The sequence below is a fragment of the Salmo salar genome, chromosome ssa07, assembly GCF_905237065.1.
Source record: "Salmo salar chromosome ssa07, Ssal_v3.1, whole genome shotgun sequence".
Classification (NCBI taxonomy): Eukaryota; Metazoa; Chordata; class Actinopteri; order Salmoniformes; family Salmonidae; genus Salmo; species Salmo salar.
The window spans coordinates 41124193-41150408 of NC_059448.1; the positions used below are offsets into that span (position 1 = coordinate 41124193).

The 26216-nt window shown below is 46.8% G+C and overlaps 1 protein-coding gene across 1 annotated transcript in view; it reads left to right on the forward strand.

Moving 5' to 3' along the window:
* Nucleotides 1-400: 400 nt before the first annotated feature.
* Nucleotides 401-26216, forward strand: part of LOC106609328 (transcription factor SOX-5) — a 309409-nt gene continuing 283593 nt past the window's right edge. The window contains exon 1 of the mRNA XM_045721992.1: nt 401-535. The gene's annotated coding sequence lies outside the window, so the exon portion shown is untranslated. The remainder of the gene's footprint in view (nt 536-26216) is intronic.

The following is a 26216-nucleotide window of genomic DNA, read 5'->3' on the forward strand; positions in this document are numbered from 1 at the left end:
CCGTGAAAGCGAATTGGACAGGAACGAACATTTTAGTTTTTTGACAACATTAGAAGCACATTTTCTATGCTCTGCTGCCTATCACCCCTAGCCTCTTCTGCACCATACTGTGGCATTAACAAGGTAGGCTACAGTGCGCAGGAAAACACACCTTTGAGCTGAGAGCGCACGCAGAGACAATCTAAAACTGTTGTTCTAGCCTACAGTTTGATTTATAGGCTTGGCCACTATTATATAACCTATCTCCAGTTTTAAACCACCTCCATAGGTGACAGTTATTTTTTGTCTCAGTGCCACTAAACAAATTGACTTCTCCTCCCCTCTGTCCCTTCCTTGCCTTTTTGTATATTGTTCTTGCCGCTGCGTGTTGGTTTTGTCTGCCGGATGACCAGAGCACGGATTTCACTTCGTCCTTGAGAGAGAGAGACAGGAGAGATAATAAGAAGAGAGAGAGCGACACACACAAATTACCCCTACACACAGCGACCGACCCGATATCGAGACACGAGGAAGACGCCATCGTCACCGAGACCCGGTGAGTGATGGGGAGGTTTTTCCGTGATCGCTATTGCGCGCGCAGAGGGATGAAAACTAAGAGGAAGGGAGCTGTGGCGTGGTACTCTCCTGTTGTCGTTACAACGTTTACCGGCTGTGCATGGGGGTGGGGGGTGGGGTGTTCCCGGTGCTGATCGTGCTGTTCTCGGTTAGTGATTCTCTAAAGCCTTTTGGGATTAACTCCCCAACGCTGCTGAATAGTTTACCTCCGGAGATATTACACTCCAGACAGAGAAACAGTTTACCTCTTACACCGATAATTCTTGTGCATATTGTATATTTCAAATTGTATTAATCCAGGTTGCATTTTAGATGCATTTCTCACTCCAAACAAGTTATCTTCCTCCACAGCAAGTGCGTAGGTCTGTTTCAGAGATGACAGATAGTGATTGAGAGAGCCCAGTTTTGTCCCATCTCCTCATTATCTCCTCTCTTGTCTTCTTCCTCTCCTCCTCTCCTAGTCTTTCTCTCCTAAAAAGCGTTCTAATAACGTTGAGCGTCCAGTCCAAGTGTGTGTGTGTATGTGCGCGTGTTCACACTGGTCTGTCCACTCTAATGACCATCAACACGGCGTGGAGTCCAGTATTTATTTCGTCTGTCTCCCTGTCTCTCTGTGACTGATCTGTTCTTTGATATCTGTATAGTTTGTAAAGAGTTGTGTGACGCCGCAGCACTGGGCCCCTTGTTTATGAACTATTTGAGGAGACTGAGCACTCTGGCCATAAAAGTCACTGCTGTTACACTAGTGAGAGTTACTGTGTGTGTTGGGACTGCTTTTATACAGCATCTTTATATGGCTATGTATGGTTAAAGACGGGCTACATGAATATGTTTCTGTTCTGAATATCGTGGTTGCAGTACTAATATATGTAAATACCTATGTACATAGATAATGAATTAAGGTTCATGCTCTTAACGTGTTTATATATAGCCTATTGTTTCAATATGAATCATATGGTTAAAAATGGTTTATTTCCTTGCTGGGAGGGTTTGATATTTCCTCAGTCTCATGCCAGTGTAGCAGATATGATATAGTGGGTACAGTGGCTGTTATTTTGGGCAATGTTGGTAGAAGTGACTGTTCTTATCTCCTTGTTAAATCAGGGATTGGTTTCCGACCATGGGCAGACAGGGAGGGAACACAAACAACATGCTGTATACACGCATATACACGGGCATACACACACACACATGCACGCCATATGCATGCACACGCACATGCACGTTCATAAACACACGCCCGCACACACATGCACGCCATACGCTTGCACACATACATGCACGTTCATAAGCACGCACACACACACACACGCTCAAGCGCACACACACAAACACACAGTTTTGTATTGCTATCCTTGTGGGGACTAAATAATTGATTCCCCTCCAAAATTGTTTTTTCCCTAACCCCTAACCCTTAACCATAACCCTAACCTTAACCCTAAGCCTAACCTTAACCTCAACCCCAAACCCTAACCGTAACTCCTAACCCTAACCGTAATTCTAACCCTAACCTTAATTGTGACCCTAACCCTAAACCCAACCCCTAAGCCTAAAATAGCATTTTAACTCGTGGGGACAGGCAAGATCCCAATTTGCCTTGTAGTACTATCCTTGTGAGGACTTCTGCTACCAACAAAGATAGTTAAACACACACACACACGTACACACACACACGTACAGTGAGGGAAAAAAGTATTTGATCCCCTGCTGATTTTGTACGTTTGCCCACTGACAAAGAAATGATTAGTCTATAATTTTAATGGTAGGTTTATTTGAACAGTGAGAGACAGAATAACAACAAAAAAATCCAGAAAAACGCATGTCAAAAATGTTATAAAATGATTTGCATATTAATGAGGGAAATAAGTATTTGACCCCTCTGCAAAACATGACTTAGTACTTGGTGGCAAAACCCTTGTTGGCAATAACAGAGGTCAGACGTTTCTTGTAGTTGGCCACCAGGTTTGCACACATCTCAGGAGGGATTTTGTCCCACTCCTCTTTGCATATCTTCTCCAAGTCATTAAGGTTTCGAGGCTGACGTTTGGCAACTCGAACCTTCAGCTCCCTCCACAGATTTTTTTATGGGCTAGGTCACTCCAGGACCTTATATGCTTCTTCTTGAGCCACTCCTTTGTTGCCTTGGCCGTGTGTTTTGGTTCATTGTCATGCTGGAATACCCATCCACGACCCAATTTCAATGCCCTGGCTGAGGGAAGGAGGTTCTCACCCAAGATTTGACAGTACATGGCCCTGTCCATTGTCGTTTTGATGCAGTGAAGTTGTCCTGTCCCTCCAAAGCATAATAAACACCTCCAAAGCATAATGTTTCCACCACCATGTTTGATGGTGGGGATGGTGTTCTTGGGGTCGTAGGCAGCATTCCTCCAAACACGGTGAGTTGAGTTGATGCCAAAGAGCTCCATTTTGGTCTCATCTGACCACAACACTTTTACCCAGTTGTCCTCTGAATCATTCAGATGTTCATTGGCAAACTTCAGACGGGGATGTATATGTTCTTTCTTGAGCAGGGGGACCTTGCAGGCGCTGCAGGATTTCAGTCCTTACATTTTAGTCATTTAGCAGACGCTCTTATCCAGAGCGACTTACAGTAGAGTGCATACATTTTATTACATTTTAAATACTGGTCCCCCGTGGGAATTGAACCCACAACCCTGGCGTTGCAAGCGCCATGCTCTACCAACTGAGCTACAGTGGGACCACTGCGTAGTCCTTCACGGCGTAGTGTGTTACCAATTGTTTTCTTGGTGACTATGGTCCCAGCTGCCTTGAGATCATTGACAAGATCCTCCCGTGTAGTTATGGGCTGATTCCTCACCGTTCTCATGATCATTGCAACTCCACGAGGTGAGATCTTGCATGGAGCCCCAGGCCGAGGGAGATTGACAGTTCTTTTGTGTTTCTTCCATTTGCGAATAATCGCACCAACTGTTGTCACCGTCTCACCAAGCTGCTTGGCGATGGTCTTGTAGCCCATTCCAGCCTTGTGTAGATCTACAATCTTGTCCCTGACATCCTTGGAGAGCTCTTTGGTCTTGGCCATGGTGGAGAGTTTGGAATCTGATTGATTGATTGCTTCTGTGGACAGGTGTCTTTTATACAGGTAACAAACTGAGATTAGGAGCACTCCCTTTAAGAGTGTGCTCCTAATCTCAGCTCGTTACCTGTATAAAAGACACCTGGGAGCCAGAAATAGTTCTGATTAAAAGGGGGGTCAAATACTTATTTCCCTCATTAAAATGCAAATCAATTTCAAAAAATTTTGACATGCGTTTTTCTGGATTTTTGTTGTTGTTTTTCTGTCTCTCACTCTTTAAAAAAACCTACCATTAACATTATAGACTGATCATTTCTTTGTCAGTGGGCAAACGTACAAAATCAGCAGGGGATCAAATACTTTTTTCCCCTCACTGTACACACACAAGCAGGTGAGGCAGGGACAGGACAGATATGACAGTCTGACAGGCAGTGAATGACAGAGCCTGAATGGTACTGATGAGGATGGCAAGAACAAGAACAACTGCTAACATAGAACTGAATGCAGGAATGCAGGAAGCAAATGTCAGGGGTAGTGTAGAAAGGCCTTAGATACAGTACTTTTCCCCTTGTACTGTAGTCCTTTTTAACTGGTTGTTGATCGCATGCAGGACAGGAAACTGTAAACAAATTTTCTAATGTTTGGCGGCTTGCAGGAGCATACTTCTCCTTTCCAAAAGTATGTGGACAGCCCTTCAAATTAGTGGATTCATCTATTTCAGCCACACCCGTTGCTGACAGATGTATAAAATCGAGCACACCGCCATGCAACCTCAATAGACAAACATTGGCAGTAGAATAGCCTGTATTGAAGAGTGACTTTCAATGTGCCACCGTCATAGGATCCTACCTTTCCAACAAGTCAGTTCGTCAAATTTTTGCCCTGCTAGAGCTGCTCTGGTCAACTGTAAGTGCTGTTATTGTGAAGTGGAAACGTCTAGGAGCAACGACGGCTCAGCCGTGGAGTGGTAGACCGCAAAAGCTCACAGAACGGGACCGCCGAGGGCTGTAGTGTGTAAAAATCGTCTGTCCTCGGTTGCAACACTCACTACCAAGTTCCAAACTTCCCCTGGAAGCAACGTCAGCACAAGAACTGTTCGCCAGAAGCTTAATGAAATGGGTTTCCATGGCTGAGCAGCCGCACACAAGCTTAAGATCACCATGCGCAATGCCAAGCGTCGGCTGGAGTGGTGTAAAGCTCACCGCCATTGGGTTCTCTGGAGTGATGAATCACGCTTCACCATCTGGCAGTCCGATGGACGAATCTGGGTTTAGCAGATGCCAGGAGAACGCTACCTGCCCCAATGCATAGTGCAAACTGTAAAGTTTGGTGGAAGAGGAATAATGGTCTTGGGCTATTTTTCGTGGTTCGGGCTAGGCCCCTTAGTTCCAGTGAAGGGAAATGTTAACGCTACAGCATACAATTACATTCTGTGCTTCCAACTTTGTGGCAGCAGTTTGGCCATGACAATGCCCCCGTTCACAAAGCGAGGTCCAGAAAGGGTTTGTCGAGATTGGTGTTGAAGAACTTGACTGCCCTGCACAGAGCCCTGACCTCAACCCCATAGAAGACCTTTGGAATTAATTGGAACGCCGACTGGGAGCCAGGCCTAATCACCCAACATCAGTGCCCGACCTCACTAATGCTCTTGTGGCTGAATGGAATCAAGTCCACGCAGCAATGTTCCAACATCTAGTGGAAAGCCTTTATAGCAGCAAAGGGGGACCAACTCCATATTAATGTCCGTGATTTTGGAATGAGATGTTCGACAAGCAGTGTCCACATATCATGTAGTGCATCTCTTTCTCCCTCTTCTCCCTCTTGACTCTGAGGATATATCTCATCTCCCTCTATTCTCTCTCTCTTCTCTCTCTTAGTCCTCTCCATCATCTCTTTCTTTTCTCTCCTTCCCCTCTTTATTGTCACTCTTCTTCTGTTTTCTTCTTTGCCTCCCTGCAGAGTGCCTTGGAGCTAGGAGCTTACACCCACCCACCCCTCTCTCTCTCTCTCTCTCAGCCCCAGCCAGGAGCCAGTGGGAGAAGAGCTAGCTCCCAGAGCTTTGGACTGGGCTAAACAGCGTTTGCCAAGACATATGAATTATAAGACTAATGGGCTTAAGTGGCTTGTCCTAACATTGTCTTCTGTTACCAGCGCACAGGCAGGCTTAGGGAGAATAACACCAATAGAATGGAACCAAAATACCCCCAGTTCCTTTTTGAGGTCAGGATTAAGAATTCATAAAAGGAACTGCTAACTTTCTCTCTTTTTCTACAGATCCGCAAAGTGTTCCATTGTTATTCAATTGAGAGATATGCCTGCTCATATTCCAGAGAAGCTTTTCTGTGAGTGAGTCGTTACAATATCTGTCATTATAAGAAAGAAAAGCTGCTTAATAATCCTAAACCGGGACAGAAACACATTCCCTAAGAAGAAGAGAAAAAGATATACTGTTGAATATGTTCATGAATTACAATAAAATTAAAATAAGTAAGGCGGGTTGTGTTTAAATCGGGTAAACGTTGATATCTCTATATACGGTGTTAAGTCTGTGAACATATTGGACCTTATACCGCGGTGGAATGGGATGAGTTGGGATTCTGCAGCTGTGTCTTCTGTTTGAACAGTGACTCTGTTCATCTCTCATTTACTCTGTTGCTTTTTGAAAACTCTTGAACGGCCTGATGTAGCCTGGCTTTTGTATTGTGATTGACAAGACACAATAACAGTCTCGTGTTTTATGATTGGAGAATGAATGGCTGCCTGCTTTGCAAGTCTCCTCTGTTGTCTCTTTTCTTTCCCGACCTCTTATAGTGGATGGAGGGGTGTACACATCTGAATCCTGAATTGAGATCCTCACATGAACCTTGTGATGTCTAACAACCCACTGACAGCAACACATGATTTACACAAAGGTCTGTGTAAGGCTCATATTTTTCCAGTCATCTTCCAAATTACAGTGCGACTTCACTCCATTTGTGTGTAAAGTTACGCATACAGTGTATCTGTTCTCCTACAAAAATGAGTTCATAGTTTGTTCTTCTACCTTTTAAGTCAGCAAAACAGCACTTTTTCAGTCCTTTGTGGATCAACTCCTCAAAAATGAGGCCCACTCGCTTAGATCAAACAGAAACCGCTTCCATTGTGCCAAAGAAAACAGTCCGTATACTCCGATACCTTCTTTATTGTTATCAAAGTATAGCCAGTTTCTTTGCTCTTTTGGGACCTTCTCTCTCAGACTAAACACTCCTGGGGGTTCTAACATGACCCATCTCCGCCCCTCTCTACCCCCCGCCCCCCGGAACAACCACACGTAGGCCTGTCTCCTGTCTCCACCACAGAAACACAGCGTTTCATTTGTGAAATTAGTCCATTCTCTCTGACCTTGTCTTTTCATCAGGATGCTCGGTGAATATTTTAGTCCCTATCCTGGGCTTATTTTACTAATTGGTGGCTGTACTTGCTCAACACCGATTGCCTTTGATCATGGCAGATCATTACGTTTACCTCATTAATTTGCTCCATGTGATTTTTCTCCGAATTTAAGGGTCCACGTAAAATTGGATTAATAATACATCATATGTGCCAAGAGAAAATGGAATTCCTTTGTGATTTCTGGCGCCTCTCCTTTCTCCTTTCTGCTCATTCCTTTCTCTATAGTGATTGGAGTGAGATGGTCAGCGTGTACAATGCGTGAGGAACAGGCTCTTGTGTGATCACACACACACACACACACACACACACACACACACACACACTGAATCAATAGAAGGACACACGTAAACACATTGGCTTGCTCAGCCTCTTCCTACCCATTCCCATCTCACATGAGCCCTATAGACATAAAGTAGATGTCCTACGGTACATGTGAGTCACTCGTATACCTCCGTCACAGATTGTCACTGTACCATGTGAATATATGAATGAACATTGGAACAGGCTGTGTCTCTACCTGTTACCTGTCACATAGTGTTTCCCCTCCACTGCACTTCCTCTGAATATCAATACTCTCTCTCTCTCTTTCTCTAACGCTAACTCTCTCTCTCTCCCTCTCTCTCCCTCTCTCTCTCTCTCTCTCTGCCAAGCACAATGTCTCTGCTCGTCTAACAAAACACTATCATCTTCTTTGTTGTCGGGGCGCTTATTGTCTCGCGATCCAGAGCCCAACTCTGCACATGAAGACGGTTGGCAATCTATTGAGCAGATTGTATTACAGATCATTTTGTCTTTAGGCGCTGCCGCTACGTCGTGTCCCTCTTATATTGTGGCGAGCCAGACGTGTTTGTCTATTATCATATAGATAACTGAACATTTGTATTCAGACAAGAGGGGAATCTCTAATGGAATGTATTGTGTATGTGTTTAAATTACCCCAGTGTTTTTTGTAATTCAATCATTGCGCTTGTCTGGAATAGTGAACACAAAGCAGGAAGGAGAAAAAAAAGAGGTTGGATGATGTGAATTGATGCTTCCCGAAGATTGGATGTTTAATTTTCAACGAACTCTGATGCTCTGTCTGCTTTGTTCTGCCTTGTGTGTCATGATTACAGTGCTACTGTATTCATGGCATTGTTTTCACAAGAGGAGGAATTAGACTGTGTGTGTCTGGTCTACTGTATAGGGATTGTCTGTGGGTTTTTATGGATATATGTGTGACGTGTGTGTGTGTGTGTGTGTGTGTGTGTGTGTGTGTGTGTGTGTGTGTGTGTGTGTGTGTGTGTGTGTGTGTGTGTGTGTGTGTGTGTGTGTGTGTGTGTGTGTGTGTGTGTGTGTGTGTGTGTGTGTGTGTGTGAAAAAGGAAGATACCACTTTGGCCGGCTCCACTGCTGTTCCAACTGCCTCTATCCTTAGGCACAGATCTAGGATTAGCTCACCCTCCCCAAATCACAACCTTAATCATTGCTGCTCCCACTGCCTCTACCCTTAGGCACAGATCTAGGATCAGTTTACCCTCCCCAAATCCTAACATTATGTAAAAATGTACAACTGACCTTAGATTAGTGTCTACACCTAGTGGCTGATCACAGATCAGTGTACCCAGGCAATATTATATATTAGAGGTAAAAATGAAAAATAAAATGACCCTAGATCAGTGTCTTCTAAATACACCACTGCAGTGCCCAGGGCGTCTGACTTCTGTTAAAGTCAATCTGAGTGTTGAAGTGAGCCAGAGAGGAAGGGGAAATCTGTTCAGCTCGTCAACCACAGCTACTGTACACCTAGAGCGAGCGAGCTACCGTCTTATTCCCACAGCAAAGGCATTCAGTAGCATTTTTCAAGTGCTTCACCGATAGGTTCCTCTTTAAAGAATCAAAGGCTTTTGTTCTCGGAGTTTAGAGGGAATCTGAAACTCCTTGATACTTTGCCACTTCAAGTGCTGTTTTTAACTTTGAGAGAGAGAAAGAGAGAGGGGGACAGAGAGAGATGTATGGTGGACATTATGTGCGTTATGACTTACAACATTTAAGTATGTCTGTACCATATGTTCCATATAAAGTCAGCTGTCTTTTGTGCTTAATTACCTTGTCGTATGTGAGGTGGTGTGTACCTTTGTTTGTGTACCTGTCTGAGTGTGTAGCCGGTGTGTACTGTACAGTACGCGCGTCAGAGTTGTTGTTTGTGTATCTCTGTGTATCTGTGTGTGAGTCAAGAGGGCAAGAGGGGCTATGTGAGGTGTGTGTGTGTGTGTTTTTTAACGTTTATGTGCATTGTACATGTGTATGCCTGTTTTGTGTATGCGTGTGTATGCATGCGTCTGTCTGTACATGTATCTCTCTCTCTCTCTCTCCGACAGTCTGCGAGTGTGAGCTAGCTTGTCTGCCTGAGAGCATCCCTCTGATCTTCCCTGTGCGTTCTTTCACTTTCAACATCTTCCCTTTCTTATGGAAAAGAGCCAATTAGAGTTGTGTCTGTTTGTTTTAAACAAAATGGCTTTTAATTAGTGTGATCAAAACCTCTCTTCTGTAGGCCGGCGGAGCCACTTTGTAGTCCCCCTCCTGATCGCGCCACGCCGGTTTGATGCTGCCTGATAGGACAGGAAGGCAATCTGATGAGTTTTAATGATTGTACTTACTTTGTCTCTCTCTCCTCTGTTCTCTCCCTCTGTTTCCTTCTCTTTTTTGTTTTCTGGGTCTTTTGTTGTATTGTTATCGTGCTTCCTCCTCCTCCTCTTCCTACCCTCATATCCCCTCTTTCTCTCTATTAGTCTCTCTTTCTCTCTCCATCCCCTCTCTCTCTCTCTGCCTGTGGCTCTAGACACTCTCAGTGGTCATTCTTCATTGTAGTGCTGTTCTACTTTAGACAGAAACTGGTACACTCACACACTCAGACAAATTCACACCCTTTCTTTGACAGATTGATTGTAACTGAGATCGAACTCTGTGTTGGTCCAGTCAGGACAAAACCATCCGTTTCTAGCTAGTGGGTCAAATTTTAAGGATCTATCTTGTCATGTGCTTTTTCCCTGTGGAGGGCAGTTGCTATTGTGTGTGTGTGTGTGTGTGTGTTGCCAGGTGCTCTATTGGTTTGTATCATTCTGACAGTGGCTGCAGGGAGTGAGTCTGAGACCCCATCGTCCTCCACTGCTCAGCTCTCCATACTGGACCCTAATTGACGTGTCTGTGTGTGTGTGTTTTGAGCATGTGTGTGTGTGTGTGTGTGTGTGTGTGTGTGTGTGTGTGTGTGTGTGTGTGGTCAGCTGAAATGGGTCCTACTGACAGCTGTCAGGTTGTTTGGCTCAATCTCCTCCATATCCCCAGGTTTTACACACACACACACACACACACACACACACACACACACACACACACACACACACACACACACACACACACACACACACACACACACACACACACACACACACACACACACACACACACTGCATATATGACCATTGTCAACCCATGAAGTAAAGTTCAATCGAAACCTAATATGCTCTGTTGATAGCTGGGAGATGCCTGGGCCAATTTCCTTAAATCATCTCAGAGTAGGAGTGTCTGATCCAGAATAAGTTTGGGTTTTCAGATCATAGTGAATACGATTATATGGACAGTGGGACCGGATCCCAGCACTTCTACTCTGAGACGCTTTCTGAATATGGGCCCTGGTCAACTCTTCTCAAGGTTTAACAGCTCAGATAAAGCCTGGATAGTGGACAATAAACTCTGTTATACAATCCAATCCATTTCTATAGATCCATCTATCCTCAGGGTCGTGTAACAGGCTTTTGTTATTAGTAGGGAGGTGTTGTCTGTAACTCTCAGCTCTTATGGGCTAGATTGTGGCAGCAGTACAGGTTTTCATTGTCCTGGCCTTTTGCTGGACGTACAGTCCTGATTTATTTTACAAGTTATCCTTGACCTCAAGACCTTCATTAGTGCTGGGGATACACACGCGCGCGCAAGCACAGACACACAAACAAGCATACACACGTGCACGTTCTGACATGGCTTTATGATCAGCCTATTCCTCCCATTGCCATCAGAGTGCTGTAGGGTCTGATAGATGAACAGAATAAAGGGACAGTAAGGACTAATCAAAAGACTAGATGGACTATCTGGCCAGGAGTGTCTGTTGTGTGTGTATATATATATATACACAATTCCTGACAGTTAATCCTAGTAATAATTCCCTGTCTTAGGTCAGTTAGGATCACCACTTTATTTTAAGAATATGAAATGTCAGAATAATAGTAGAGAGTGATTTATTTCAGTTTTTATTTCTTTCATCACATTCCCAGTGGGTCAGAAGTTTACATACACTCAATTAGTATTTTGTAGCATTGCCTTTACATTGTTTAACTTGGGTCAAATGTTTCAGGTAGCCTTCCACAAGCTCCCCACAATAAGTTGGGTGAATTTTGACCCATTCCTCCTGACAGAGCTGGTGTAACTGAGTCAAGTTTGTAGGCCTCCTTGCTCGCACATGCTTTTTCAGTTCTGCCCACAAATGTTCCATGGGATTGAGGTCAGGGCTTTGTGATGGCCACGCCAATACCTTGACATTGTTGTCCTTAAGCCATTTTGCCACAACTTTGGAAGTATCCTTGGGGTCATTGTCCATTTGGAAGACCCACCAAGCTTTAACTTCCTGACTGATGTCTTGAGATGTTGCTTCAATATATCCACATAGCATCATGAGGCAGGGAAATTATCTATTTGTGAAATGCACCAGTCCCTCCTGCAGGAAAGCACCCCCACAACATGATGCTGCCACCCCCGTGCTTCACGGTTAGGATGGTGTTCTTCGGCTTGCAAGCCTCCCCCTTTTTCCTCCAAACATAACGATGGTCTTTGTGGCCAAACAGTTCTATTTTTGTTTCATCAGACCAGATGATATTTCTCCAAAAAGTAAGATCTTTGTCCCCATGTGCAGTTGCAAACTGTAGTCTGGCTTTTTTATGGCGGTTTTGGAGCAGTGGCTTCTTCCTTACTGAGCAGCCTTTCAGGTCATGTCGATGTAGGACTCGTTTTACTGTGGATATAGATACTTTTGCACCTGTTTCCTCCAGCATCTTCACAAGGTCCTTTGCTGTTGTTCTGGGATTGATTTGCACTTTTTCCACCAAAGTACGGAGCGGTATGACGGCTGAGTGGTCCCATGGTGTTTATACTTGCGTACTATTTTTTGTACAGATGCACATGGTACCTTCAGGCATTTGGAAATTGCTCCCAAGGATGAACCAGACTTGTGGACATCTACATTTTTTTTTTCTGAGGTCTTGGCTGATTTCTTTTGATTTTCCCATGTTGTCAAGCAAAGAGGCACAGAGTTTGAAGGTAGGCCTTGAAATACATCCACAGGTACACCTCCAATTGACTCAAATGATGTCAATTAGCCTATCAGAAGCTTCTAAAGCCATGACATCATTTTCTGGAATTTTCCAAGCTGTTTAAAGGCACAGTCAACTTAGTGTATATCAACTTCTGACCCACTGGAATTGTGATACAGTGAATTAATCTGTCTGTAAGTGAAATAATCTGTCTGTAAACATTTGTTGGAAAAATGACTTGTGTCATGCACAAACTAGATGTCCTAACCGGCTTGCCAAAACTATAGTTTGTTCACAAGAAATTTGTGGTGGTTGCAAAAACGAGCTTTAATGACTCCAACCTAAGTGTATGTAAACTTCCCACTTCAACTGTATATATGTATATATAAAATCAAATCAAATTTATTTGTCACATACACATGGTTAGCAGGTGTTAATGCAAGTGTAGCGAAATGCTTGTGCTTCTAGTTCCGACCATGCAGTAATATCTAACAAGTAATATAACCTAACAATTTCACAACAACAACAACAACTAAAATATATAAATGAGTGATGGCTGAACGGCATAGGCAAGATGCAGTAGATGGTATAGAGTACAGTATATACATATGAGATGAGCAATGCAGGGTATGAAAACATTAAATGAAGTGACATTGTTTAAAGTGGCTAGTGATACATTACATCAAGATGGCAAGATGCAGTAGATGGTATAGCGAACAGTATATACATATGAGATGAGCAATGTAGGGTAAGTAAACATTATATAATATAAAGTGGCTAGTGATAAATTGATTACATCAATTTTCCATTATTAAAGTGGGTGGAGTTGAGTCAGTATGTTGGCAGCAGCCACTCAATGTTAGTGATGGCTGTTTAACAGTCTGATGGCCTTGAGATAGAAGCTGTTTTTCAGTCTCTCGGTCCCCGCTTTGATGCACCTGTACTGACCTCGCCTTCTGGATGATAGCGGGGTGAACAGGCAGTGGCTTGGGTGGTTGTTGTCCTTGATGATCTTTTTGGCCTTCCTGTGACATCGGGTGGTGTAGGTGTCCTGGAGGGCAGGTAGTTTGCCCCCGGTGATGCGTTGTGCAGACCTCACTACCCTCTGGAGAGCCTTCCGGTTATAGGCGGAGCAGCTGCCGTACCAGGTGGTGATACAGCCCAACAGGATGCTCTGTAAAAGTTTGTGAGTGTTTTTGGGGACAAGCCGAATTTCTTCAGCCTCCTGGGGTTGAAGAGGCGCTGCTGCGACTTCTTCACCACACTGTCTGTGTGGGTGGACCATTTCAGTTTGTCCGTGATGTGTATGCCGAGGAACTTTCCACCCTCTCCACTACTGTCCCGTCGATGTGTATAGGGGGGTGCTCCCTCTGCTGTTTCCTGAAGTCCACGATCATCTCCTTTGTTTTGTTGACATTGAGTGTGAGGTTATTTTCCTGACACCACACTCCGAGGGCCCTCACCTCCTCCCTGTAGGCCGTCTCGTTGTTGTTGGTAATGAAGCCTACCACTGTAGTGTCGTCTGCAAACTTGATGATTGAGTTGGAGGCGTGCATGGCCACGCAGTCATGGGTGAACAGGGAGTACAGTAGAGGGCTGAGAACGCACCCTTGTGGGGACCCAGTGTTGAGGATCAGCGGGGTGGAGATGTTGTTACCTACCCTCAACACTTGGGGGCGGCCCGTCAGGAAGTCCAGGACCCAGTTGCACAGAGCGGGGTCGAGACCCAGGGTCTCGAGCTTAATGACGAGTTTGGAGGGTACTATGGTGTTAAATGCTGAGCTGTAATCGATGAACAGCATTTTTACATAGGTATTCCTCTTGTCCAGATAGGTTAGGGCAGTGTGCAGTGTGATGGCGATTGCGTCGTCAGCTGGTCTGCGCATGCTCTAAGGACGCAGCCGGGGATGCCGCCTTGCGAGGGTTAACACGTTTAAATGTTTTACTCACGTTGGCTACTGTGAAGGAGAGCCCACAGGTTTTGGTAGCGGGCCGTGTCAGTGGCACTGTATTGTCCTCAAAGCGAGCAAAAAAGTTGTTTAGTTTGTCTGGGAGCAAGACATCGTGATCCGCGACGGGGCTGGTTTTTCTTTTGTAGTCCGTGATTGACTGTAGACCCTGCCACATACCTCTCGTGTCTGAGCCGTTGTATATATAGTGTATATATATACACACACTACCGTTCAAAATTTTGGGGTCACTTTTCCATGAAAACATACATGAAATGAGTTACAAAATGAATAGGAAATATAGTCAAGAAGTTGACAAAGTTATAAATAATAATTTTTAATTGAAATAATAATTGTGTCCTTCAAACTTTGCCTTCATCAAGAAAGAATCCTCCATTTGCAGCAATTACAGCCTTGCAGACCTTTGGCATTCTAGTTGTCAATTTGTTCAGGTAATCTGAAGAGATTTCACCCCATGCTTCCTGAAGCACCTCCCACATGTTGGATTTGCTTGATGGGCACTTCGTACGTACCATACGGTCAAGCTGCTCCCACAACAGCTCAATAGGGTTGAGATCCGGTGACTGTGCTGGCCACTCCATTATAAACAGAATACCAGCTGACTGCTTCTTCCCTAAATAGTTCTTGCATAGTTTGAAGCTGTGCTTTGGGTCATTGTCCTGTTGTAGGAGGAAATTGGCTCCAATTAAGCGCCGTCCACTTGGTACGGCATGGTGTTCAAAATGGAGTGATAGCCTTCCTTCTTCAAGATCCCTTTTACCCTGTACACATCTCCCACTTTACCACCACCAAAGCATCCCCAGACCATCACATTGCCTCCACCATGCTTGACAGATGGCGTCAAGCACTCTTCCAGCATCTTTTCATTTTTTCTTCGTCTCATGAATGTTCTTCTTTGTGATCCGAATACTTTAAACATAGATTTGTCTGTCTATAACACTTTTTTCCAATCTTCCTCTGTCCAGTGTCTGTGTTCTTTTGCCCATCTTAATATTTTCTTTTTATTGGCCAGTCTGAGATATGGCTTTTTCTTTGCAACTCTGCCTAGAAGGCCAGCATCCCAGAGTCGCCTCTTCACTGTTGACGTTGAGACTGGTGTTTTGCGGGTACTATTTAATGAAGCTGCCAGTTGAGGACTTGTGAGGCGTCTGTTTCTCAAACTAAACACTAATGTACTTGTCCTCTTGCTCAGTTGTGCACCGGGGCCTCCCACTTCTCTTTCTATTCAGGTTAGAGCCAGTTTGCGCTGTTCTGTGAAGGGAGTACACAGCGTTGTACGAGTTCTTCAGTTTCTTGGCAATTTCTTGCATGGAATAACCTTCATTTCTCAGAACAGAATAGACTGACAAGTTTCAGAAGAAAGTTATTTGTTTCTGGCTGTTTTGAGCCTGTAATCGAACCCACAAAAGCTGGTTCTCCAGATACTCAACTAGTCTAAAGAAGGCCCGTTTTATTGCTTCTTTAATCAGAACAACAGTTTTCAGCTGTGCTAACATAATTGCAAAAGGGTTTTCTAATGATCAATTAGCCTTTTAAAATGATAAACTTGGATTAGCTAACACAACGTGCAATTGGAACACAGGAGTGATAGTTGCTGATAATGGGCCTCTGTACGCCTATGTAGATATTCCATTAAAAATCTGCCGTTTCCAGCTACAATAGTCATTTACAACATTAACAATGTCGACACAGTATTTCTGATCAACTTGATGTTATTTTAATGGACAAACAATTTGCTTTTCTTTCAAAAACAAGAACATTTCTAAGTGACCCCAAACTTTTGAACGGTATACCAGATAATTAGGTTAGGGCGTCGTTCCATATGGCACCCTATTCTTTATGTAGTGCACTACTTTAGACCAGGGGGCCCATAGGGAATAGGGTGCCATTTGGATGGAGGTCACAGGGACAGGGGAGGACTGACACACACACACACACACACACACACACACACACACACACACACACACACACACACACACACACACACACACACACACACACACACACACACACACACACACACACACACACACACACACACACACACACACACTTGGGAAAAGGAGTTGTGTGTGTATGCATTAAGTACTGTATAGTATGTGTGAGGATCTCTGTTGCCTACATTGGTTCCACACTGACAGAATCAGAGCAGACTGACTTAGGTCCTGTTTCTGTTTTCCTGGACCAGAGGAGACTACCTCTAATTTATGCTCTGCTATGGCTGGGCCTGACTGGGTGTTATATTAGCAGCAATGTGTGTGCGTGTGTGTGTGTAACCTATATAAGGCTAGAAGGACTGGATATTGTGTGTTCACAGGAGTAATAAGGAGAGCCAGTCACACGAGAGAGGGGAGGTTGGTAAGTACAGAGAGAATGGGAGGCTAGGGCATTTTATCCTCGCATTTTATTTCTCATTCCTTCACACTCTGTCTATACATACGGTATATCTTGATCTCCCCCCTCACTCTTTCACCCCCTCTCTCCCACCCCCTCTCTAAAAAAGGCTGTAAGGAGAAGAGTGTGGGGGCAGAACGCTCCGTCTCTCTACAGTCTCTTGTTAAACTGCTGGCAGATGACAGAAAAATTAGTGGCATTTCTCCTGCTGACAGGTTGTTGTGTGTCTCTTCTGCTTCAAATGATTTGTGTCACTTTGTTTTCACTCAAGCTGTCTCTCCTGCACAATGAGCACAGTGTACAGGTTGTCTTCCATTGGGAGGATCTGATTCATCTATCTCCTAGCTGCCTGCCTCTCAAACCCATCACACACACGTACACAGATGCGCATGCATGTACACACAAAGAAGCGCACGCATGCATGGACACACACACACACACACACACACACACACACACACACACACACACACACACACACACACACACACACACACACACACACACACACACACACACACACACACACAGGAGGAAAGCAGTAGACAGAGAGATGGCTGCTGCTACTTCTTGCTAATTATAAGGACACACTTTGATTGCCTTGTTTGGAAACACTTCTCAAACAGCTGTAATGATAATAATTAGTCCCTGCTGAGGTTTACACGGCAGACAGAGGAGGCACAGTCATGTCTGACCCCCTGTATGTCTATGTGTGTGTGTGTGTGTGTGTGTGTGTGTGTGTGTGTGTGTGTGTGTGTGTGTGTGTGTGTGTGTGTGTGTGTGTGTGTGTGTGTGTGTGTGTGTGTGTGTGTGTGTGCATTATGTGAGGACTGAGGGGGGATGTTGAATTCAGAGAATTTTGCAACAGCTTTTTCCTGCAATCTAGAGCCATAATCATTATGCCTAATTCCATGTCAAAAATGCATAGGTGATCTAAGCTTACCTCTTTATCTGTTCAATTGTCACTTTAATGAATGATGCACATTGATTATTTAAGAACGTACATGCCTTAAGAGTTTAGTACAATTGCCACACTGGTATAGTATCATCATAACCCAAGAATGAAAGAGATTCTAGTATTTTCTAAAGTCTAGCAACCTTGCCAGCAGGCATGCCAGCTAAGATAGTCAGACAAGCTACTCTAACTGGATTGGTAGCCTGAAATGGCTTAGTAGCTAGTAATGAGGTTGGGACACTCGGAACCTATCTAGCTGGCTAGCTAAAGCCTACTTCATACAATTGCTAGGTGGCTAATTTTACAGAGAAAGAACAAAACATTTTGGTTTTACTTGCTCATCAAGTAGGAATAAATAGGCTACATAGCTTGATCAAATTCATTTATAAACATACTGTACCTCCTGGGAGTCCTGCCCTTCACCGGCAGCTCAAACCTAATCAAATCTAATTGGGCTCCCGAATGGCGCAGCGGTCTAAGGCAAAGCATCTCAGTGCTAGAGGCATCACTACAGACACCCGGTTCGAATCCAGGCTGTATCACAACCGGCCGTGATTGGGAGTCCCATAGGGCGGAGGACAATTGGCCCACCGTCGTCCGGGTTTGGCTGGTGTAGGCCGTCAATGTAAATAAGAATTTGTTCTTAGCCTGGTTAAATAAAGGTAAAATAAAACACTGGGTGTGTCACTTGACACATTCTCTCTCTTCCCCTCCACAGAAGATACTATCTGCATGCACTATTGTTTTGCCAAGCATATTTGTGCTGCATGGTGCACCTTGGAAGGAACCACTTACGAGGTGGTGCGGGGGTACTCTTTCCCTGGTCCAGTCAGTGAGCCCCCTCTGCAAAATACAGCTGACAGATCTTTTTTATAAATAATTATGATAAAACGTGGGCTTACATTGAATATACCCTTGAGCATGGTGAAGTTATTAATTACACTTTGTATGGTGTATCAATACACCCAGTCACTACAGAGATACAGGCGTCCTTCCTAACTCAGTTGCTGGAGAGGAAGGAAACCATTCAGGGATTTCACCATGAGGCCAATGGTGACTTTAAAACAGTTACACAGTTTAATGGCTGTGATAGGAGAACACTGAGGATGGATCAACAACATTGTAGTTACTCCACAATACTAACCTACAGTGAGGGAAAAAAAGTATTTGATCCCCTGCTGATTTTGTACGTTTGCCCACTGACAAAGAAATGATCAGTCTATAATTTTAATGGTAGGTTTATTTGAACAGTGAGAGACAGAATAACAACAAAAAAATCCAGAAAAATGCATGTCAAAAATGTTATAAATTGATTTGCATTTTAATGAGGGAAATAAGTATGACAGAGTGAAAAGAAGGAAGCCTGTACAGAATACCAATATTTATTCCAAAACATGCATCATGTTTACAACAAGGCACTAAAGTAATGTTGCAAAAAATGTGGCAGAGCAATTCACTTTTGTACCTAAATAAAAAGTGTTATGTGTGGAGCAAATCCAATACAACACATTACTGAGTACCACTCTCCATATTTTCAAGCATAGTAGTGGTTGCATCATTTTATGGGTATGCTTGTTATCGTTAAGGACGGGGGAGTTTTTAAGGATAAAAAGAAACGGAATGAACCTAAGCACAGGCAAAATCCAAGAGGAAAACCTGGTTCTGCCTCCTTTCCACCAGACACTGAGAGATGAATTCACCTTTCAGCAGGACAACAACCTAAGTCACAATGGCAAATCTACACAAATTGCTTACTAAGAAGACAGTGAATGTTTTTGACTGCCTGAGTTACAGTTTTGACTTAAATCTACGGCAAGACCTGAAAACGTTTGGTTAGACATTTTAGTCATTTAGCAGACACTCTTATCCAGAGCGACTTACTGTAGTGAATACTGTACATTTCATACAATTTTTTCTCTGTACTGGTCCCCCGTGGGAATCGAACCCACAACCCTGGCATTGCAAACACCATGCTCTACCAACTGAGCCACACGGGACCTAGCAATGATCAGCAACCAATTTGACAGAGCTTGAATCATTTTGTAAAGAATAATGGGCAAATATTGTACAATATTGTACATCTGGGCTATTTTCTCCACTGGCTGTCTGCTGGGTGTGAAAATCATCTGTCAGGAATCATGTCTCTGTGGCATTAAGTTTCCTGTGAGCTTCACTAACTGTCTGCTGTTACAGAGCTCAGAGACAGTACTTCAAATTCACTAATAATGGTACATTACTGTCCTGTTGTTGGTGTAGGTCCTATCTAATGATAATGTGTTACCACAATGCTCATTATCAAATCATTATTTACTGTACAACAAGTTATCACCATGTTGTGTACATGTTTATTAGATCAGCTATGTAAATCCATTTGTTCAGTCAAGGCTTGAACAGCCATGCAGCTGATCCTCTGAACAAGCCCTAAATGTAAACATTACATTTACATTTAAGTAATTTAGCAGACGCTCTTATCCAGAGCGACTTACAAATTGGTGCATTCACCTTATGATATCCAATGGAACAACCACTTTACAATAGTGCATCTAAATCTTTTAAGGGGGGGGTTAGAAGGATTACTTTATCCTATCCTAGGTATTCCTTAAAGAGGTGGGGTTTCAGGTGTCTCCGGAAGGTGTTTCCCGCTGTCCTCGTCGTAAGCTTGTTCCCCATTGGGGTGCCAGAGCAGCGAACAGTTTTGACTGGGCTGAGCGGGAACTGTGCTTCCTCAGAGGTAGGGGGGCCAGCAGGCCAGAGGTGGATGAACGCAGTGCCCTTGTTTGGGTGTAGGGCCTGATCAGAGCCTGAAGGTATGGAGGTGCCGTTCCCTTCACAGCTCCGTAGGCAATCACCATGGTCTTGTAGCGGATGCGAGCTTCAACTGGAAGCCAGTGGAGAGAGCGGAGGAGCGGGGTGACGTGAGAGAACTTGGGAAGGTTGAACACCAGACGGGCTGCGGCATTCTGGATGAGTTGTAGGGGTTTAATGGCACAGGCAGGGAGCCCAGCCAACAGCGAGTTGCAGTAATCCAGACGGGAGATGACAAGTGCCTGGATTAGGACCTGCGCCGCTTCCTGTGTGAGGCAGGGTCGTACTCTGCGAATGTTGTAGAGCATGAACCTACAGGATCGGGTCACCGCCTTGATGTTAGTGTTACACAAAGAGGTACAGTAGTGGTGCCTCCATTTTTTAACATTTTACATTTTAGTCATTTAGCAGATGCTCTTATCCAGAGCGACTTACAGTAGTGAATGCATACATTTCATACATTCTTTTTTTTTCTGCCTCCACACACACAGCAGGAGCCTAATAGTCTCATTTTGTGCTCTCAGTGTATATGTATACATTATCCATAGATATTTGGGTCAGAGAGTCAGGGTTAAAGTTTGTGTCTGTGTTACTGGCTGCTACGGTACTTACCGGGAGGAACTCAAGCTTTCTGGTTTATAGTGACAGGGGGATCACCAAACACCAAACAACAGCTCTTTTGACAAGAAGCTTTTCATTAGTGAGAGAGAGCACATCCTTGATTTGATTACTTCTGCCTGGGCAGAGCAGGGAGGGACTGATAGGCAGGCACAAGTCTTTATTTGATTGGTTCTGTCTTTTAGAAGGCAGAGGCCTTCCATGTTAAGTTGGGGCTGGGGAAAGTGTGTGTGTGTGTGATTGCATGCTTTTGTGTGTATCTGTGTTTGTTTGTGTGTGACTATGCATGCTTAAGTGTGTGTGTGTGTGTGTGTGTGTGTGTGTGTGTGTGTGTGTGTGTGTGTGTGTGTGTGTGTGTGTGTGTGTGTGTGTGTGTTTTGTGTCAGTCTACATGGACCTCTTCAGTAAGTGTCCTTATAGCTAGGTAGGGTCAAGGTCAGTGTAACTGTGATTAAAGACAAAAACACTGATCACACCTGATTGATCTGGGCTCTAGTGTCTGCCCCCATGTCAGGGACAGGGCTCTAGTGTCTGCCTCCATGTCAGGGACAGGGCTCTAGTGTCTGCCTCCATGTCAGGGACAGGGCTCTAGTGTCTGCCCCCATGTCAGGGACAGGGCTCTAGTGTCTGCCTCCATGTCAGGGACAGGGCTCTAGTGTCTGCCTCCATGTCAGGGACAGGGCTCTAGTGTCTGCCCCCATGTCAGGGACAGGGCTCTAGTGTCTACCTCCATGTCAGGGACAGGGCTCTAGTGTCTGCCCCCATGTCAGGGACACAGCTCTAGTGTCTGCCACCATGTCAGGGACAGGGCTCTAGTGTCTGCCCCCATGTCAGGGACAGGGCTCTAGTTTCTGCCACCATGTCAGGGACAGGGCTCTAGTGTCTGCCCACATGTCAGGGACAGGGCTCTAGTGTCTGCCCCCATGTCAGGGACACGGCTCTAGTTTCTGCCACCATGTCAGGGACAGGGCTCTAGTGTCTGCCCCCATGTCAGGGCTCTAGTGTCTGCCCACATGTCAGGGTCAGGGCTCTAGTTTCTGCCCACATGTCAGGGTCAGGGCTCTAGTGTCTGCCCACATGTCAGGGACAGGGCTCTAGTGTCTGCCACCATGTCAGGGACAGGGCTCTAGTGTCTGCCCCCATGTCAGGGACAGGGCTCTAGTGTCTGCCCCCATGTCAGGGACAGGGCTCTAGTGTCTGCCTCCATGTCAGGGACAGGGCTCTAGTGTCTGCCCCCATGTCAGGGACAGGGCTCTAGTGTCTGCCTCCATGTCAGGGACAGGGCTCTAGTGTCTGCCTCCATGTCAGGGACAGGGCTCTAGTGTCTGCCCCCATGTCAGGGACAGGGCTCTAGTGTCTACCTCCATGTCAGGGACAGGGCTCTAGTGTCTGCCTCCATGTCAGGGACAGGGCTCTAGTGTCTGCCCCCATGTCAGGGACACAGCTCTAGTGTCTGCCACCATGTCAGGGACAGGGCTCTAGTGTCTGCCCCCATGTCAGGGACAGGGCTCTAGTTTCTGCCACCATGTCAGGGACAGGGCTCTAGTGTCTGCCCACATGTCAGGGACAGGGCTCTAGTGTCTGCCCCCATGTCAGGGACACGGCTCTAGTTTCTGCCACCATGTCAGGGACAGGGCTCTAGTGTCTGCCCCCATGTCAGGGCTCTAGTGTCTGCCCACATGTCAGGGTCAGGGCTCTAGTTTCTGCCCACATGTCAGGGTCAGGGCTCTAGTTTCTGCCCACATGTCAGGGACAGGGCTCTAGTGTCTGCCACCATGTCAGGGACAGGGCTCTAGTGTCTGCCCCCATGTCAGGGACAGGGCTCTAGTGTCTGCCTCCATGTCAGGGACAGGGCTCTAGTGTCTGCCCCCATGTCAGGGACAGGGCACTAGTGTCTGCCTCCATGTCAGTGACAGGGCACTAGTGTCTGCCCCCATGTCAGGGACAGGGCTCTAGTGTCTGTCCACATGTCAGGGACAAGGCTCTAGTGTCTGTCCCCATGTCAGGGACAGGGCTCTAGTGTCTGCCCCCATGTCAGGGACAGGGCTCTAGTGTCTGCCCACATGTCAGGGACAGGGCTCTAGTGTCTGCCCCCATGTCAGGGACAGGGCTCTAGTGTCTGCCCACATGTCAGGGACAGGGCTCTAGTGTCTGTCCACATGTCAGGGACAGGGCTCTAGTGTCTGCCCCCATGTCATGGACAGGGCTCTAGTGTCTGCCACCATGTCAGGGACAGGGCTCTAGTGTCTGCCCACATGTCAGGGACAGGGCTCTAGTGTCTGCCACCATGTCAGGGACAGGGCTCTAGTGTCTGCCCACATGTCAGGGACAGGGCTCTAGTGTCTGCCCCCATGTCAGGGACAGGGCTCTAGTTTCTGCCACCATGTCAGGGACAGGGCTCTAGTGTCTGCCCCCATGTCAGGGACAGGGCTCTAGTGTCTGCCACCATGTCAGGGACAGGGCTCTAGTGTCTGCCTCCATGTCAGGGACAGGGCTCTAGTGTCTGCCTCCATGTCAAGGACAGGGCTCTAGTGTCTGCCCACATGTCAGGGACAGGGCTCTAGTGTCTGCCTCCATGTCAGGGACACGGCTCTAGTGTCTGCCACCATGTCAGGGACAGGGCTCTAGTGTCTGCCACCATGTCAGGGACAGGGCTCTAGTGTCTGCCTCCATGTCAGGGACAGGGCTCTAGTGTCTGCCTCCATGTCAGGGACAGGGCTCTAGTGTCTGCCCCCATGTCAGGGACAGGGCTCTAGTGTCTGCCTCCATGTCAGGGACAGGGCTCTAGTGTCTGCCCCCATGTCAGGGACAGGGCTCTAGTGTCTGCCCACATGTCAGGGACATGGCTCTAGTGTCTGCCCCCATGTCAGGGACAGGGCTCTAGTTTCTGCCACCATGTCAGGGACAGGGCTCTAGTGTCTGCCCACATGTCAGGGACAGGGCTCTAGTGTCTGCCCCCATGTCAGGGACACGGCTCTAGTTTCTGCCACCATGTCAGGGACAGGGCTCTAGTGTCTGCCCCCATGTCAGGGCTCTAGTGTCTGCCCACATGTCAGGGTCAGGGCTCTAGTTTCTGCCCACATGTCAGGGTCAGGGCTCTAGTTTCTGCCCACATGTCAGGGACAGGGCTCTAGTGTCTGCCACCATGTCAGGGACAGGGCTCTAGTGTCTGCCCCCATGTCAGGGACAGGGCTCTAGTGTCTGCCTCCATGTCAGGGACAGGGCTCTAGTGTCTGCCCCCATGTCAGGGACAGGGCACTAGTGTCTGCCTCCATGTCAGGGACAGGGCACTAGTGTCTGCCCCCATGTCAGGGACAGGGCTCTAGTGTCTGTCCACATGTCAGGGACAAGGCTCTAGTGTCTGCCCCCATGTCAGGGACAGGGCTCTAGTGTCTGCCCCCATGTCAGGGACAGGGCTCTAGTGTCTGCCCACATGTCAGGGACAGGGCTCTAGTGTCTGCCCCCATGTCAGGGACAGGGCTCTAGTGTCTGCCCACATGTCAGGGACAGGGCTCTAGTGTCTGTCCACATGTCAGGGACAGGGCTCTAGTGTCTGCCCCCATGTCATGGACAGGGCTCTAGTGTCTGCCACCATGTCAGGGACAGGGCTCTAGTGTCTGCCCACATGTCAGGGACAGGGCTCTAGTGTCTGCCACCATGTCAGGGACAGGGCTCTAGTGTCTGCCCACATGTCAGGGACAGGGCTCTAGTGTCTGCCCCCATGTCAGGGACAGGGCTCTAGTTTCTGCCACCATGTCAGGGACAGGGCTCTAGTGTCTGCCCCCATGTCAGGGACACGGCTCTAGTGTCTGCCACCATGTCAGAGACAGGGCTCTAGTGTCTGCCCACATGTCAGGGACAGGGCTCTAGTGTCTGCCCACATGTCAGGGACAGGGCTCTAGTGTCTGCCCACATGTCAGGGACAGGGCTCTAGTGTCTGCCCCCATGTCAGGGACAGGGCTCTAGTGTCTGCCCACATGTCAGGGACAGGGCAATAGTGTCTGTCCAAATGTCAGGGACAAGGCTCTAGTGTCTGCCCCCATGTCAGGGACAAGGCTCTAGTGTCTGCCCCCATGTCAGGGACAGGGCTCTAGTGTCTGCCCACATGTCAGGGACAGGGCTCTCGTGTCTGCCACCATGTCAGGGACAGGGCTCTAGTGTCTGCCCACATGTCAGGGACAGGGCTCTAGTGTCTGCCCCCATGTCAGGGACAGGGCTCTAGTTTCTGCCACCATGTCAGGGACAGGGCTCTAGTTTCTGCCACCATGTCAGGGACAGGGCTCTAGTGTCTGCCACCATGTCAGGGACAGGGCTCTAGTGTCTGCCTCCATGTCAGGGCTCTAGTGTCTGCCCACATGTCAGGGTCAGGGCTCTAGTTTCTGCCCACATGTCAGGGACAGGGCTCTAGTGTCTGCCCCCATGTCAGGGACAGGGCTCTAGTGTCTGCCACCATGTCAGGGACAGGGCTCTAGTGTCTGCCCCCATGTCAGGGACAGGGCTCTAGTGTCTGCCTCCATGTCAGGGACAGGGCTCTAGTGTCTGCCCCCATGTCAGGGACAGGGCACTAGTGTCTGCCTCCATGTCAGTGACAGGGCACTAGTGTCTGCCCCCATGTCAGGGACAGGGCTCTAGTGTCTGTCCACATGTCAGGGACAAGGCTCTAGTGTCTGCCCCCATGTCAGGGACAGGGCTCTAGTGTCTGCCCCCATGTCAGGGACAGGGCTCTAGTGTCTGCCCACATGTCAGGGACAGGGCTCTAGTGTCTGCCCCCATGTCAGGGACAGGGCTCTAGTGTCTGCCCACATGTCAGGGACAGGGCTCTAGTGTCTGTCCACATGTCAGGGACAGGGCTCTAGTGTCTGCCCCCATGTCATGGACAGGGCTCTAGTGTCTGCCACCATGTCAGGGACAGGGCTCTAGTGTCTGCCCACATGTCAGGGACAGGGCTCTAGTGTCTGCCACCATGTCAGGGACAGGGCTCTAGTGTCTGCCCACATGTCAGGGACAGGGCTCTAGTGTCTGCCCCCATGTCAGGGACAGGGCTCTAGTGTCTGCCACCATGTCAGGGACAGGGCTCTAGTGTCTGCC